Consider the following 5,207-nt stretch of genomic DNA (forward strand, 5'->3'; position numbering starts at 1 on the left):
TTGCTGTGAAAAGATTAACTGAACTGCACAGTCAGGTTTATGAGATCAGTTCCTCAAGCAGGGCAAACAGCTGCCACCTAGATGATCTGGATAACCCCTTTGAACCAGTGCTGGAATAGACAGTATCATAGGAAACAAGTAGTTCATATAAGGGATTTTTATATAAAAGATTTATATACATACATACATACATACATACATACATAAATAAATGGGATCATAAGACCTAATATTAGCTATGTGTTGTAGGGCATAATTTTGTCCTGTTTCTATATGAGGGTGGGTGATTAATAAGAGTGAGCAGACATGTATTTTTAGGAACACCAATATAGCTCAGAATGCAGGCAAGTTTACTCAATGTCTCTTCACCAAGCACAGGGACATTGAGCCTGAAATGTAATACTTTTTTTGCACATAAAGTAAAAGAAATTGCCTAAATGTCCTTTCTGTGCACCGTGTTATTTTGGTTTAATTTGGAATGGTGTATAATTCTGTGTAATGTAACAAGAGGTTAGTTATTTCAAACTGCATTTCAACCATGGTCAGACTGACCAAAAAGGAAGTTTGGTTATGCTCCATTTACAATATTTAGTGGGAGATATAAGGGATGACAAATGAGGATAAATTATGTTATTAAGCATTCCGTGCGATGTGTATATGTTGTATAGCTGATCTCTCAGCTCTTAAGACGTATGGTGATTTTTGGACATGTTAAGTAGCACAGGAATATATCTCAAATGCAGAGAAACTTCTGAAGTAGTCAGAAGTTTGCCCAGTTTTGCTGTCATGTTGCGGTAACATTGTTTTATGTCAATGTGTTTGCTTTATAAACAGGCCTGTGATAATTTCAGTTTCAAATTAAAAACAAAACTGTGTGGCAACTTTGTTTGCAAGAATAATTCAGTTTAAGCATCTTGTATCTTCTGTAGAATAAGACCTTGAAGCTGGAACAAAGCATGTCAGTCTACCCCTTAGCTCCAGATATTTTCTTTTGGAAAGTAAACGTTATAAAACTGTGGGTTAAATGTAGTGCTTATGCATGATGAAATGGTTAAAACTGACTTTAGGGCAAACTAGTCATTTTTACAGCCATGGCCATTATTCAGTTTGTTTATTTTTGCTAGTTCAGAACTTGAAGGAGGCTTTTTAGACACGAGTAAGTTGTTAATAGAAATGAGAGCAGTTTATTTTATATCTCGAGACATCCCATACCCTACTACACGTGAGGCCACGTCACTCTTTCCTCAAGGTCAATGTTGGAAGTACAAAGTCTTTGTTTGTACGTGGTGTTTGTCCTGTTGAACCAACTTCCGTCCAATTACCTAACTGATAGATCTAACAGGAACCTGTTGTACCGCATATCACAGAACCAGTCACAGTGAAGGCAGGGAATGTCGCCTGATAGTCTCATGACTTGGTTACCAAACGCTTATGACAAACAGGTTTAAAATGGAACAGGGATTGCAAGAGGTCCGCATTCAAAGAGGTTAAAAGAGGTGTTTATTTCCTTAGGACCTCAGCAACACGATCTGTTGAAAAAGAATAGCCAATGCAAAAAGTAAACGTATAATAGTTTTGGAATACATTTCACATGTTATAGATGGACTCGTTATTTTTTTTATTCTAAAAGTATTGTTTTATCATTGAACTAAAGAATAATGTATTTTTATTATTTTGTAACGTAGGCTAAAATGCGATAATACGGAGCGGACCAACAGAATATTAGCAGTGACTAGGCTACACTAACACAACATGGTAAACACAAAGTGTTGCCTTTATTTTCTTACAACAGTTCAGATGTTAGTTGAAAACAGTCCGTTGTCATATGGCCACTTAATTGTCGTAATTTATTCAACAGTATAGGACAATACAAATAAGGTTAATAGGCCTATAATATAAGCCTTAAATATGTTTTTTTGTTCGTTGTAGGCCTAGCATTAAGATTAGGCGATTATCCTTTCGGGATTCCGATCCAGTACAATACGATATTGACTAGAAAAGCTACTTAAATTTTTCCAATTGGCCTATTTATAATTTCCCAGAAGCTTTTTCTCGTGGTGGCCTTTTAAACTAAAATTATAGACAGACTATCCACGTAACCCGTGTCCATGCGCAAGAACTATGTAGCCAATGTATTCCGTAATATTACTGACTTTCCAACACCGCATCACCGTCATTGGCTTCTCATATTTTGAAACCGAAAATGCGAAAATAGTTTTTCTTTCAAGTGTATTCATTTCGGAAAACTAAAAGATCAGGAACTCGTGAGTAACTCAGCGGCTGCTAGCAATTCGGCTCGATATGCATTATGCATAGCCGGGAAAGGAAAGGTAATGACGTTGCAAACTGCACACGTGACTCAGCGCTAGCTGCTCCCAGAGACTGTAAGAAAAAAAAAAAAGCTGCTCCACTGAACTGCGACTGGAGTTTCATCTAGTTTACATGACGGGAGATCGACGGGGCCAGTTTACGACCTGAAAGCGATTTGTTTTCTTATTTTAAAACGTTGAAAGAAAAGTTCACTTATGGCAAATGCCACAAAAACAGGATTTGGTCAAAGGTACGTGGCTTGAAATCACGTTGCTTCGCAAATAACCAACCTTTGACAAAGAATTGCTCATGAATTTATCCTGTATTTGTTTAAATATAGCCTAACCTATTCGATGATTTAAGATTAGGAACACCGTGCGACATCAGCATTTGATGTTCTGGTTTGCAGACATTACCACACATTCCATGTAGACTAGGTACACAGGGTAAAATTGAAACCTAGTTCGCTCCAAACCTCAATCTGTTGTCAAAACAGTACATCTGTTTACAGTGAGAACACGGGATGCGTGACGCATACCGGTGGATGCCATTGTGGGGCAGTCCGTTTCGAGGTGTGGAGTTCGCCTGATCTACACGTCTTTAATTGCAAGTATGTTACAAATCCACCAGTGCTCCAGGCACCCCCAGCCACTACCATATGTTTCGGTAACAAACATTCTGTCATGGCGCCTTCTCCAATCGCAAGAAAACGCATTTTACCCATACACAAACATTTAAATTACAACCCTGGATGAACACAAAAGGTATTGTGCAGAATTTGGTGCTGACACAATGCCTGTTCTGAAAAGACGTTTCGTTTGATCAAGTGTCGAGATACTTGAATTTGCCAACTTTTTGTTATATCTCATTCATAATCAAACCACTGTTTTCCAAAGCAGTTCCAAATGAAAACAAGTACACCTGCTAATGTGTGACTTAATGTAGTCCAGGGATCATTAGAAGCTTGCAAATTGTAATCTCATGTAGGCTATCTTGCGGTTCTTTGTCAGTCACTAGTGTTTAGTTTAAAGTCAACGCTGATTTAATTCTCACAGCTCAAAACTGGAAAATACTCCCTTCAGTATTTACACAAAGTTTAAACCCTTGGTCACAATCAGTATTATATGATTGTATGATCAGTCAGGTGATTGTATTAATCCAGTGCCTGTTGGGTGACACATGGAGGATATTGATTATACTACAAGATTAAATCCCAGTGGGTCACATGCTGTAGAAAAAAACAGTGACCCTAAATATGAGGGACTGGGATTGTGAGTACTACTGTATACAGTTGTACGAAGGGAACCAGAAGTAGAGCTTTGAAATGGCACACTGCCCTCTGTTGGTGTAATAAATTTCGAAACCTTCGCACCCGGAACCTAAACTCGTTTCTGTTCTCACTCAGCTGCAGCATTTGCACTAAGAAACAGAACCGCCATTTCATTGTACCAAAACGTCAGTTCACTCTTTTGCAGGTAAGCACACATTTCACTGATTTTTGTGGCATACTTATACTGTTTTATTTAAATTACATTTGCAAAAGCACACACCCATTTAAAGGATATTTTTTTCTGGTCTGTTTTCTCTTTCTTGGCCAGTATTAATGATACTAACTTATCTAATGTCTCTCAGGGGTCTGAGAATTTGACCACGTACACATTTAACACTCACGCCGCCAAGCACACTTTCTGCAAAACTTGTGGAGTTCAGAGTTTTTACACCCCTCGCTCCAATCCTGATGGATACGGTAAGGAAAGAACAAACTAAATTACTGGCCCTTTAAAACGGATATATTCTGTTGTTCTCTCTCCAGCAAAACCTAATTGTTCAATTGGTGCGTGCTTAGCTGGAGTTTAAAACCCCAGGTTTAAACCTCTAGAGCACAGAACTGCATTACGGTGGAACAGGTTATCCTTATTTCACAGATTAGGATAGCTGTTCCAGTTGTAATGCACTTCTGTGGTCCTGGGGTTTGAACCTGATGTTTAAACTCCAGTGAAGCACACAGCAGTTGACCCAAAGACATTTTTACATGGTTTATTTATGCCGTCAGTATTGAGTTATTTTGCATATAAATGCATTGTTAGGGATGTGGGCGATGCAGAACAAGTATTTCAGACAGGAAGCTTGTTTTTGCAGGCGTGGCACCGCACTGCTTGGACCCGGGCACTGTGAGGAGCGTGAGGGTGGAGGACTTCTGTGGTGAGAAGTGGGAGGAGAGTATGGAGGCACACCAGACCATCAGAAGCATGTCCAAAGCTGAGGCTGACTCACACACGTCAGCCAAATAAAAAATAAAAAAAAGTTTTTTTCAGCAGGGTGGCTACAGTTCCAGTTTTTCAACGTTCAGTGACAGTAACAACCTGTTTCAGTCAGAATTCCTGGAAGGAACGTTATCACGTGTAATCAGAGATTAGGCAGTCAGTGAGATATAGATTTGAACCACAAGCAGAGGTGGAAAGTCCAGGGGTCAGAAAATAAGAGTCCTGCCATGTGTTTCTTCCACCAATGAACTCAGCCAGCTGTTTTCACTAATTAGTTCAACCTCTTGGCTGAAGAACTGTGCTAAATAGCAAATCCAGGTGATTGGATCAAAATACTGGGGATAACTTTTACTTTCTGAAAATGGATTTTATACTTTGCTCACAAGACAGTAAATATGGTATGTATGAAATAAGTGTATGTGTTTATAAAAGCAGCAATAAAAAAATAAAAAAAATTATAAGGAGCTCAAATGGACTGCTGACCCCTTTTCATTGACCAGACTGAGTATGTATTTATAAAGGTTTGTTATCTGGTTAATATCAAACATGCATTCATTCAAAGTCAGAACATAAATGTATTCAAGTATAAATTTAAATTGTGTTGCCTGGCAGAGAAGATCACAGAAACAGTCA

At 38.5% G+C, this 5,207-nt stretch overlaps 1 long non-coding RNA gene across 1 annotated transcript; it reads left to right on the plus strand.

The window, feature by feature from the left end:
• The first annotated feature begins 1,518 nt into the window (after positions 1-1,518).
• LOC118236455 lies at positions 1,519-4,547 on the plus strand. Its single transcript, XR_004767039.1, has 4 exons — positions 1,519-2,560; positions 2,822-2,920; positions 3,716-3,785; positions 4,450-4,547. It is a non-coding gene; the product is annotated as an uncharacterized LOC118236455 (long non-coding RNA).
• Positions 4,548-5,207: the final 660 nt, after the last annotated feature.

Source organism: Anguilla anguilla, chromosome 9 (genome assembly GCF_013347855.1).
Source record: "Anguilla anguilla isolate fAngAng1 chromosome 9, fAngAng1.pri, whole genome shotgun sequence".
NCBI lineage: Eukaryota > Metazoa > Chordata > Actinopteri > Anguilliformes > Anguillidae > Anguilla > Anguilla anguilla.